The sequence below is a fragment of the Dermacentor silvarum genome, chromosome 7, assembly GCF_013339745.2.
Source record: "Dermacentor silvarum isolate Dsil-2018 chromosome 7, BIME_Dsil_1.4, whole genome shotgun sequence".
NCBI lineage: Eukaryota > Metazoa > Arthropoda > Arachnida > Ixodida > Ixodidae > Dermacentor > Dermacentor silvarum.
The window spans coordinates 30,516,173-30,528,535 of NC_051160.1; positions in this window are offsets into that span (position 1 = coordinate 30,516,173).

Here is a 12,363-nt window from a genome sequence, read left to right on the forward strand (position 1 = left end):
TGATTGCTAGCTTGAGATAGAGCAGCGTTTAAGGGCAGCTTTCCTTCGCTGCATGCAAGAGTAACGGGATATAAAATGTACTCAAACGCGCCGTATTTATTCGAACCAACACGCAGTAAGTAACATGTAGACTGCGAAGTGCGTAGACGCTGCTTCGGGTACTGGCATAAATAAGGTTTCATTGATTTATTAGTCGACTTTCCCGTGATGGATATCGAAGCAAGGGTGTGGCACAGTCATCGAACCACGTCCCCGTTTCGTTGCGTGGCGTCCCTGCTTCGCCGTTCGAATTAGCACGTGTACATACAACACGTCTTCGTGCATGCTCATGCTTTTTTGAAGTTGGTGGGGATTTTCTGGGAATGGGTGACGGACTTTGAGCCTTGTCACAGCGCAGTCGGATCTGTGATCTGATCCCTCTCGGGCTTCAGTGTGGACGTACTTCTCAATGTTGCTCCTACGTCTATTGCTCTGACAGGCAAAATATATTTTTGGAACACTCTTGTGTTTTATGCGCCAGAACCACGATCTTATTATGAGGCATGCCGCAATTAGTAACTCCGGATTAATTTCGCCTACCTGTGGTTCTTTAACCAGCGCCCAATGCACGATACACAGGCGGTCATGCATTTCACGCCCATCTAAATGAGGCCTCTGCAACCGTGATTTGATCTCGCGACCTGGAGCTTAGCAGCGCAAAAAGGTATTGCAGATAGACATTTCAAGGTGGAGAAATAGCTGCTTGCTTTAAACCTGACACAAATGTTGTCAAGAAATGGCTCCATAAGATCCATTACAACGTCGGAACCCATCGCTTCCTTCCCAGCTTCACCCACCTATCTTTCTCGGCGAAGACAAGCAAATTGCAGGTGTGTAGCCGCTGGAGGATTGCACCATTTTAGCGGCAGATATTGCTTCCACGCAAATCTTCATTTGAAAAGAAATAGGCTCTTATCAAAACATACATCCTGCTCAGGCAGGTAGATTTCTGCAAGTGAGGCCTCGCTCAGCTTCGAGATCACAAGCCACAGCTTACACAGCCTGCATGGGGTGTAGATGGATAGCTTCGTTCACAGTTGTGTTGAAGTGAAGGCAGCTCAACAGCGCCTGGGAAGTGGTTACTGCTTCATGGCTTTTCTGAACACCCGTGTAGTGAAAACTTTTGTTGACCAGCACATCTCAATTTAGCGGTTTTCCAACACCAGCTTGCATATGTTGTTAGCATCAGCAAGACCATCATCGCATCCCGGTCTACTGGTTTCCAAGCAGAACCCCGAGCAACCAACTACAGGACCGCATAACGGATTGTCTCCGTCACGATAAGGTCAATGTCCCAATAAAAGGAAACCTGGAACCCATTGAGAGTGTCCGTCTCTTCAGTGGGCTGACCCAAGATCCCGGACACTATAGAAAAAGGGAAACCGCGGAGGAGCTTGCGGTGTTTTTTTTTTTTTTTTTTTTTGTGTGTGTGTGTGTGTTTATGCGCTGACACTTGCTACCTATGCCGTCGCATATACCCACTACGGGGATTTGGCCAGGAGATTTATCAGGGTAATTGTATAAATGACTAATGTCGATAAGAAACTGACAGTTTCTTTCCTTCAGAGGAAAACGTGTGCTATTGCGGAAGGATGGCAAATTTGAAGGTAATAAACTGAACGCAGATTCTACTTGCGATTTTCAAGCGCGTCATTGTGGTCGCCGTCACTCTCGCCGTCGTCTGAAGCCGTCTCGCATTCTCAAGCAATGTCGGACTCACTCTTTCAGACAAGTTCGACGTCTACAGTAGTGAAAGAAACATAATTTTTTTTTTCTGAAAGCATCACTAATACCAGCATTCGTCATGCCGTGACGCCATTCTTCAATCGCTCTTGCCAGGGTAAACACAAGGCCATAGCTTCCTATACTTTTCAGTGCCCACCCAGTGCACTCCGCAATAACAAAAACATGAACATCGCTAATGGAAGATGAGTACGTAAATGTACCTGGATAGGTGATGTTGTCGCAGCCGAGAGCGCTTGCGACGCGTGGCGGTATAGTAGCCATATTTATCAGGAACGAGCTTAGCTTCCAGCATCCAAATGATATCTCGAGCACTCAACAATCTGCGGAAACGCTAGTTGCGACGACTGAATGTGGTGTCATAGCTGGTGTAGTATATCGCCTCCCAAGCTCAAGCGTAGATGACTTCATATCCGTCATGGAAAGTGTGCTGATTCAATGTGTAACCTCGCATTCCCCAGATAATAATCTGTGGTGACTTCAATATAGATCTGCTAAAGGATCAGTGCCATGACTACTTGTTCCTCCTACAATCATTTAATCTTAGAAATGTTATAACCGAACAAACACGTTTCTCTGAAAATTCTGCCACATTTATTGATCGCATGCTGTGCATTCTTGATACTAACGTAGAAGCTGGTGTCTATGATTTTGCAATTGCTGATCGCCACCAGACTTTTCTTTACATGCCACAGTCGTATACTTACATCATACTCGTAAAACAGAAAAGTTGCTCCCGAGAGATCACACGCGCGTTAATTATCCGCAAGTACGCACCCTCTTGCAACACACTATGTTCGAAACGCTGTATAACGACGACGTGCAAGTAGAACGTGATAACAGTATTTGCAGTATCACGAATGCAATAAAGCAGTCATCGTATACGAGCACACGACGTTGGTATGATCACGCCATATGTACTTGGATAACACAGCCTATTGTAGCACTACTGAAGAAAAAAAAATATCACAATAAGCTGAAGGTAAACAAAACAAATGAATATTACAAGGCTCAATTTAAGTACTTCAGAAATCAGTCAGTTGGGCTAATGCGTAAATCTAAAAGGGCATATTATGTACGTCTCGTTGCCCGTTGTGATACAAAACAAACATGCCAAATAGTCAGGGAAGTGACAAGGCTCGATAACAATTAAAAAGAAAATTTTCCCTGACAACGTCGCAACTAGCCTTACAAATAATTTTAATGATTACTTTGTCACGGTTGGCGAAAACATTACGAAACAGTTTAGTGCTGCAGGGCCCACCGCTTACGTTGAAAGAAGTGAAAACATATTTAGCTTTTAAGTCATAACAGAAGAGCTGGTGACGTCTGCTATAAAATATTTACAGCTGAACAAAGCCACAGGGATTGATGGTATACAAGCTAGGGTACTGAAAGACAATCCAGATATTCTGAGTGCTCCAGTTTGTCATTTATTTAGCCATTCATTAAATACGAATTCCTATCCAGATGTGTTAAAGATGGCCAAAGTTGTACCAGTATACCAAAACGGGCAACCATAATATTCCCGGCAGCTACAGACCGATATCCGTGTCGAGTATAGTAAACAATATCTTTGAAAAATTAATCGCTCAACAGCTGAAGGACTTCCTCAGCAAGAATAACATAATTTGCCTGGAACCAGCATGGTTTCGTCCCAGGGAAATCCACATCAACAGCTGTGCTTACTTTATCTCAAATACTCAACTCTGCCCTCAACCATCAAAAGATTGTTATTGGAATTTTTATCGACATAAAAAAGGCATTTGATACCATTTGTCACTCAGCACTACTGAAAAAACTGAAGTGCTATGGTGTTATTGATGGCACTCCATGACTTCTTTTCCAGTTATCTCACATCGCGAAAGCAGAAAATACTAATAGACGGTTTTCTATCCGAATCTAGGAATGTCACATGTGGTGTACCGCAAGGATCCGTATTGGATCCTATTTTATTCGCTCTATGCGTTAATGATTTCCCGCGAATTCTACAATCGTCTAAAGCATTAATGTATGCGGATGATACTGTAATTTTATTCACAGATAGTTCACTTGAAACCTTACAATATACTGTATACAATGAACTACTAGCTGTTTCAATGTGGTTTCGTGAAAATCAACTGTTACTGAATGCCGATAAAACAAAATACGTTATTTTCCATTTACGAATGAAAACTCTGAACTACGTTTCAATTAGCATATCATTGAACAATCGAACCATTGAATGTGTTCCGACTATTAAATATCTAGGCATTATATTTGACAGTAACCTTAACTGGAGAGACGAAATCAATGCCGTTTTCAAAAAGTTGTCATTCAGCTGTTACACTCTCATACGAGCACGTCAATACTTTGATTTGACATTGCTGCGAACATTATATTTTAGCCTATTTCACTGCCATCTTAGCTATTGTTGCGAGTCGTGTGGCCAAACGTACATAACATACCTTACTCCGTTATTCCTGATTACAAAAGCGAGCTGTTCGTGCGATTACCTTCTCCTCGGTGCGTCATCCCTCTAATCCTATATTTCATAGGCTGCGTATATTGCCGTTTACTGACATACGGAACTACAAGATTTCCTGCTTAGTAAATAAAATAATCAACACAAACACACCTCTGCCGCGTATCATTTTCACGCTTCCGTCGTTAAACACCCGGCATGCACGCAATGGTAAGCTTAATCTTCCTGTATGTTCGAATGTGTATGGCGAAATATTAATTCAATTCTCTGGTGTTAAGCTGTGGAACAATTTGCCTCTTGAAATAAAACTCGCAAGAAATTTTGACATTACATGCAAATGCCACTTCTTATCTTACCAAGCACGTTCTCGAAATTTTTATAGTTTAAAAATAATGTGTCCGTACGTTAATTTGTTCGTTGTTTTTGTTCGTTTTTAGCGCAGTTCTGTGATTATATGTAGTATTTACCGCTTATGTATGGTACTTTCGCTGTTTTGTTTGTATAAGACTGCTAATTATTGCAATACATTTTTTTTTGTATTGGACCCATCACTAGCCGCTTTACGCTATGGGACCAAATATCGCTGTACGCATTTTTCATATTATTGTGTAATAAAATTCCCCTTTGATTTGATTTGAATGGATGGGAGCCAGTGGTCCACTGCGTCGGCACCATATTCTCAGTCATTCGATCCCTGTTGCTGCCAGACCATGGACAACTTTAGCTGAGCACTGCTGCCACTCCGTTCCCGCTCCTTGCCTTCTGCCTGACGTGGGATCACGCGCGATGAAAGTTAGTTGACGGGAATCGGGCGCACAATAACAAAGAAAGATTGAATCTTCCTCTTTGCACGCAATGAAGTTCGCATTCTCCTGAGACAGATATCCGGCCGTCTCAACGAGAAAACCTGCTTTTGCCAACAGTCTAAGAATTCCAAGTTATTATTTAGATCCCCATGTATAAAATTGTCCATTCAGCCAAACCTGAGAGATAACAGAAAATTTCAGACATTACTGCACCACTCGCGGCTTCGTTCAGCATATACCAGAATGTTTTGACCAGAAGGTGCTTTCCAGCCGGTCAAAAAAAAATTGTTCGTATGAACTGGATCGCAAGCAATTTTGGGGATAAAGCTGTCAGGTTAGTTTTTAGCCACAATATTGAGACATCTGAATTAGCAGCAAAGCACCCGAACAACTTACACCATCAACTGTTTTTGTGGCTAGGACGCATAGACATGATGTCCTGTTTCGTGCTATAGTATCAAAGAGATTCATGGCAGCTTAACCTATTTACGTTTCTACAAAACCACCTTGGTGCCCTGAAGGTTTCTCGCCGAATTCCGAACTCCGTATTGGAGTGCGTGAAATCCAGGAAGGTGCAATTTTTTCAGGATTTATGTGCAGGATTTCAATTATGACAATCCTTAAGGTGCTTTAATATCAATGATGAGACAATGTCTAACAGTAGATAATGTTGAGGTTGGTTTTCTTAACTGTGGTGTACCAGTAGAAACCTTAAATTTCTTTGAATATTATCGTCTTACCTGGATTTCATATTTGTTCATTTGAGTAGTCAATTGCACCGAGACAGCCCCGGTGTATACATAGGTTCGAAAGTAGCTTCAGTACTACGCAGTATTTTTCTGAGTAAGACGGACAAAAATGACAGAAAAAAAGCCCTTCAAGACGGGACACAAAGGATGAACCACACATACACTGCGCTGACTTCCTTCGTGTAGCGGGTTGAAGCACTGTTTTTGTGGTGTGGTGTGTGTGTGTGTGTGTGTGTGTGGTGTGTGTGTGTGTGTGTGTGTGTGTGTTGTGTGTGGGTGGTGTGTGTGTGTGTGTGTGTGTGTGTGTGTGGTGGTGTGTGTGTGTGTGTGTGTGTGGTGTGTGTGTGTGTGTGTGTGTGTGTGTGTGTGTGTGTGTGTGGTGTGTGTGTGTGTGTGTGTGTGTGTGTGTGTGTGTGTGTGTGTGTGTGTTTGTGTGTGTGTGGGTGTGTGTGTGTGTGGTGTGTGTGTGTTGTGTGTGTGTGTGTGTGTGTGTGCTGTGTGTGGTGTGTGTGGTGTGTGTGTGTGTGTGTGTGTGTGTGTGTGTGTGTGTGTGTGTGTGTGTGTGTGTGTGGTGTGTGTGTGTGTGTGTGTGTGTGTGTGTGTGTGTGTGTGTGTGTGTGTGTGTGTGTGTGTGTGTGTGTGTGTGTGTGTGTGTGTGTGTGTGTGTGTGTGTGTGTGTGTGTGTGTGTGTGTGTGTGTGTGTGTGTGTGTGTGTGTGTGTGTGTGTGTGTGTGTGTGTGTGTGTGTGTGTGTGTGTGTGTGTGTGTGTGTGTGTGTGTGTGTGTGTGTGTGTGTGTGTGTGTGTGTGTGTGTGTGTGTGTGTGTGTGTGTGTGTGTGTGTGTGTGTGTGTGTGTGTGTGTGTGTGTGTGTGCCCGCGCGCGCGTGCGTGATAATGAACCAACTAGCCCGTCACTCAATCTTTACAAAAACATTAGTCTAGCCTGAGCCACCTTGCGTTCAAGGTTTTCCGGTATGTTGACGATTTCTACGTTTTTGTTGAATACTGTGCTATGAACATAGTAGTAGTAGCTATTTTTAAAAAATTATAAGAATGTCACCAAGGGCTATAGATTACTTCTCAGTTGTCCAGTAATGGGGAGCTACAATTTTTGTATGAGGCTTTCACCACAGCAGACCACGTTTGTGGGTTGTACAGTACGCATTGGGAAAAGGGCCTGCTTAGCCATAGCTCTGGCAGTCAAAGGTATTGAAAGTAGCCTAGTTTTTTTGTTGTCTTCCGCTCGGCATTCACGAAATCTTGTCCGGAAAAAGAAATCATGCTTCAAAAGGCAGATCATCACGCTATGATGCACTGGGTGCGAGGAGCATGTCTTGTTCAGGTCCGTGCAAGAATTGGTTAGTTGTGGGCGCAACGGCTTTGACATGCAGCGCTTTGATAAGGGAAATGAAACAAAAAAATATCGTGTCAATACCGCCAGGTAGTTCAGAACCTGAAGAATGTGGATATACAATATGGCTTGGAAGTTGTGCCTCTCTGCACCAAACAAGCTCGGTAAAGTACGTACCAGGCTTCATCGCCGACTGCCTGCGAAAGCGAACAAATTTGAATGCAGGAATAAGTATTCATCTGCTTTTGCGAAATGCAGGACGTCTGTCGTTTACTGTTTACCTTTTTCGGGTGGGAAGTTGTGCATTGGAGAAACTGGTAGCAGAGTGAACGCATGATTGTTGAAAGATAAGAGCTACGTCACTACAGCACCACATTCGTTATCGCATAAAAGAGCATTGCTCTAATGCGATTGTCTGCCGCTTCTCAGCGATGCTACTATAATTTCTAACTATAGGAATCAGCTAACCAGAAAAATAATCGAGTTATTCCATATTGCAAAACGAAAAGATACATGCATCAGCCAACCATCTGTCATGCTAAACGAGTGTGAGGTGTCATTTTTACTAGACCAGCAAAATAGGTCATAGGATTGCTTTCGAATAGCAATATCTTGTTACTTTTTTTTATTTTATTAAGAGGTACCTTTAGCTCGGGCCCAACTCCGATACCGGCTATTCAAATACATGTAAAAGGCGGAAATGCTTTTCTGAGATTAGCCCCGTACTAATTTTAATCAAATATGTTGCATTTGAGACAGAAAGTTAAGTTCTAGTGACTGTTGAAGCGGAATTTCGATTTAGCGCATGAATGTTTTAAAATAAATTTTCAGAAATTGGTAAGTTTGAAAAAAAAATAGAAGCACCAAATTTCCAAATTCGTAACTCTGCACTGAGAGCAGATATCGCAGTTCTGTAAAGTGCATCCATTAAATCATCAAAAGCGGACAAATTTGACATATCAATTTATATCTTACGCGAAATTGTTACATTGTTTACAAGGGTTCTGCAAAATTCCTATTGACATATTTGTGGTTTAATTGAGAGCCATGTATAATATACAAATTCTGTCTGCTTTAGATGTACTGTGAGGTGCATTTACTGGACTCCCATGGGATATTGTTTTTCATCGATGAGCTAGAGCTGTAAACTTGACAGTTTCGTTTTCTGAGAACTTGCGTTTTTTGGCGGTTTCTTAAAACTGACGAGATAAATGGAAAATTCGCAACCAACCGTCACTAGATTTTAACCTTTTCTTTTAAATTCAACAAATCTCATCACGTCTCGTGCAGTGGTTGCCTAGAAAAACGATTTCTGCTTTCCCGTGTATTTAGATAGGAGCCCCGAGCTAAAGCTTCCTCGTAAACAGTGCAATTTACCGTCGCACGTTGGTGCTCTGGTGTGTGTGTGTGCGCGCGCGCGTGTGCGTGTGCGTGTGTGTGCGTGTGCGTGTGTGTGTGCGTGTGTGTGTGAACTCTGATTTTTCTAAATACAATGTAGTTGCGAGAGCAGCGGTTGTCCTGTCCATTTATACTGCTTATATGTGTCGGGTTCCCGTGCGCTGTTACATACATACGTCAAGATGATTGTTCACCAACTCGCCCAACTGTCGGCTTTGCTGAAGGCATTCAGTAATTATTTCAGAACATTATATCTAAGCTAGAAACTTCACACATTCGTTACTTACATTCGGGTACAAGAAGGATTTTGGGAGTCCGGAAAAAGCTTGGGGAGCACAGCCCGTACTGGTGGTGCCAAAATGTCTTTAAGACTTCATGATTCAATCTGATGCGAGCGACCTTTTCCCAGAGCTAGGAAGTGTCCCACATTTACTCGGAACCACTGTGCTCCGAACCTTTGAAGCTGCGCGGCTAGCCGTTCTAACGTCACAGATCCCAGAGGCATCCCTTTGAGGACTGTGATCCCCGGCATTCCTGCGTGCCGTGTTGCTTACTGCCACTATACCTGCTGGCACCAGCTGCGAACCCCGCCGTCGCCGCGGCGTGCTCATCGGCACCGTTCCACAACGCTCGAAGCGTGCAGCTTAAAGTCCCTTGATGTAGGATCAAGGGGCTTTAGTGCAGCTCGCCGTCATGATTACCTACCGGCACTTCATAGAAGCGCACCGGCCCTCAATCCGTTTGAACGGCGGCGCTGCTATCGAGGCGTACTTCCGAGGACGTAGATCACTCTCGCCATCTGCCGACCGTTCCTTGAAAGGCGATTCGCTTAGGTATGGCCTCCGAGATTGGCAAATATGACCATGCCATATCCACCTGTATATTAAGATGCCTGTGCAGTTGCTCCGAAATGCTTTGCAGCCAGTGGTCTACGGCAGCAACACCAGGTGCCCCTAAATTATGGTTCTTTAGAGTATGGACAACTTTCGCCGGGAACTGCTGCCTGCCTGCTCGCCAGTGTTCGCGTCCACGGTGGAAGAATATGAGAGGTGTATGAACCGCGCAGCAGCGCCGTGGAGAGAGAGCGTCTCCTTAACTCTGTAGATGGCGCGAGCAGTTCGCGACGTCTTTTAGATGGAGTTGGTGGGGAAAATAGAGCACACGGTAGTTTTGCGCGCGCTTTCTCTGCAATGTGTCGAGCTTCTTAGCGCATAATGAAAAAAAAAAATGGTGTGCCCCGCGTTGTAATATATAGGGCACAAGTCCTGCAAAGATAAGTTCTTGTTGTTTTTTGCCCCGAACAAAGATGATCGCTGGGAAAGTGCGTGTTATCCCGTGGAAAGATCGATCCCTTCAGCGTACAGACTGTCTGCGAAAAACGCTTCGACCACCAAATCGTGTGCCATGAATTGACAGCACAGCACGATCTAGTATACTGTTGCAATTCATAAACGTATTTTCCTATTGCAAGAGAAGCGCAAAAAACAGGGTCGACCCTGTTTTTTACCCTTACAGTATGTCGTACCAACAAGGTCGAATTTCTGCCCTTCTCGAGTATTTTTCAATGTTTTACTGTACCAATAAAACTTTCTTCTTGCACATGTTCTACAACTCTCTCTTTTGCGTCCGCACGCTGGATATACCTGCAAACATCCATGTCAACTCTGTTCCGTAGACGCCTGCCGTTTAGTACGTGCCCCGGAACAATGGCCCGATTTAGTGGTTTTAGGTCGTCGCATCGAATCAGAGAAGTTTCAGAAAACTTAACATTCATTTGCCATTTTTCGCACCAAACGCAATACATGGCGAAGGAATTCTTAAGGCATAGGCGGTCTTGGGGTGTTTCAAGTATGCATCGTAAAGGACACAATGGTCCGCGTAGAGTCGGATTTTAGAGCGTAAATTATCTGTTATGTCGTTTATATAGATGAGGAATAACTGAGGAACTAAGTCTGAGCCCTGCGGAACACATGAAGAAACTGGTATCTTGATAGATTTTGCAGAATTAAAACTTACGAATTGTGAGCGGCTCGAAAGCAAGTTGCCTATTCATTGAACTAAGTTTTCGTTATTTAGAATTGCCCTTGAGTTTCAACAAATATTTAGATTGAAGCACTGTATCAAACGCTTTAGCAAAATCTATAAAAATTCAGTTGATCTGATTGATAAATGTACTTGTAAAGAAATGCCATGTGTTAATTCTGTCAGTTGAGTTATGAGACTGTTTCCGCGCCGGAAACCATGTTGAGCACTATTTAATAGGTTGTTAGATTCTATTAATTTTATTATGTGTTGGTGGACAGTTTTGTGTGGACGTGTCAAAGTGTAAAACAATGTCCTTCACCTGTAAACCTGTCAATTCGCAGTTTATCTACCACATTAATAATAGTAGTATATCCTCGACTGCACAATATAAGTATCTTGGCGTGCACCTTACACCTAACCTAACATGGTCTGAGCACATTACGTGTGTCTCCGCCATTGCATCCAAATCGTTGGGGTTCTTGCGCCGGAACTTGCGCAGGCTTCCATCTGCCTTGCGTAAATTGGCTTATTTAACATTCGTGCGAGCCCAGCTTGAGTACGCGTCTCCCATTTGGTCACCACACCAGAAATGCCTAATTGAAGCATTGGACATAATTCAGAATAGGGCCAAGTCGTTTCATTACTCATGATTACAGTTCCCAGTCTAGCATAACATATATCAAAGCCGAAATATCGTTGCAGTCGTTGAGTACCCGCCGCGATAAAGCATTGCCCTCATTATTCCATAAATTCATTCACTCTGACGGAATTATCTCTACCATCCTTGAAACACCACGCATTCACATCGAGCACATTGCACAATAATTTCAGCTATGCCCGCGAATACGGCGTGACGCAAGCATTTTAATTTTTCACCACTGCCTGGCGCTATCCGTCTCTGGAACTGCGTTCCGGATAGCATTGCATCGCTCATAAATCATGACGCCTTTTTTTTTGCTCTAATTTGACGAAACAATTTTTTTTTTCACAATGATCGCAGTCGGTTAGTTCATGGTTACTTATCAATCCGATTACGTTTTCAATGCATTGTCACGCGTTGTGCCTGTGTTATTTTTGCCCCTTCGTTTTCTCTTTTTTCAATATTACGCAATGTATAAAGTCCTTTGTAACTATGTAACGTATAATCTAACTTTTTTTTTCACTTCTTGCTGTTTTTATGCTATGCTTATCTGTTCATTTTTTGTTCTTTTTTTAAAGATCTGTCTGGTTTTTGTTATATACAAATTTCTTCGATTTGTGCCAATGTTTGATTCCTTGTAGCACTGATATATTTTAACCGATTGTATTGTATTGTAACATACGCTCCCCTCACCCTATGCCTCTTCGTAGGTCTGTCGGGTCTTTCTAAATAAAAGTTTGTTGTAGCATTTTACAAAATTGGGACGTTAGATAAGTTTGTCTCGAGTTGCTCACTATAGGCTTGTCACCAGATTTATATAGAGGCAGAATGTTCGATAGCTTCCAAGAAGAGGGTACAACACCAGTCGACACAGATTTTTTAAAAATGATTTATATATAATTAGCAGTCCATGAAAAATATTGCACTAAGGAGGAGTTGGGATTATGATTGGGGCCAGAGAATGTTTTGGTGTCTAATTCACGGACATTGTTTTCAAAAGCACACGTTCTGCGGAGATTGTGACGTGAGCAAGGCGAGGAAGGGACCAACAAGGCTATCTTAGCGCTGTCATGTAGCGCAACGATATCTTGTGTGTACCCCTGTGTTTTGAATTTTAAGTCAAAATACAGTTGATTGCGTCTACGTTTT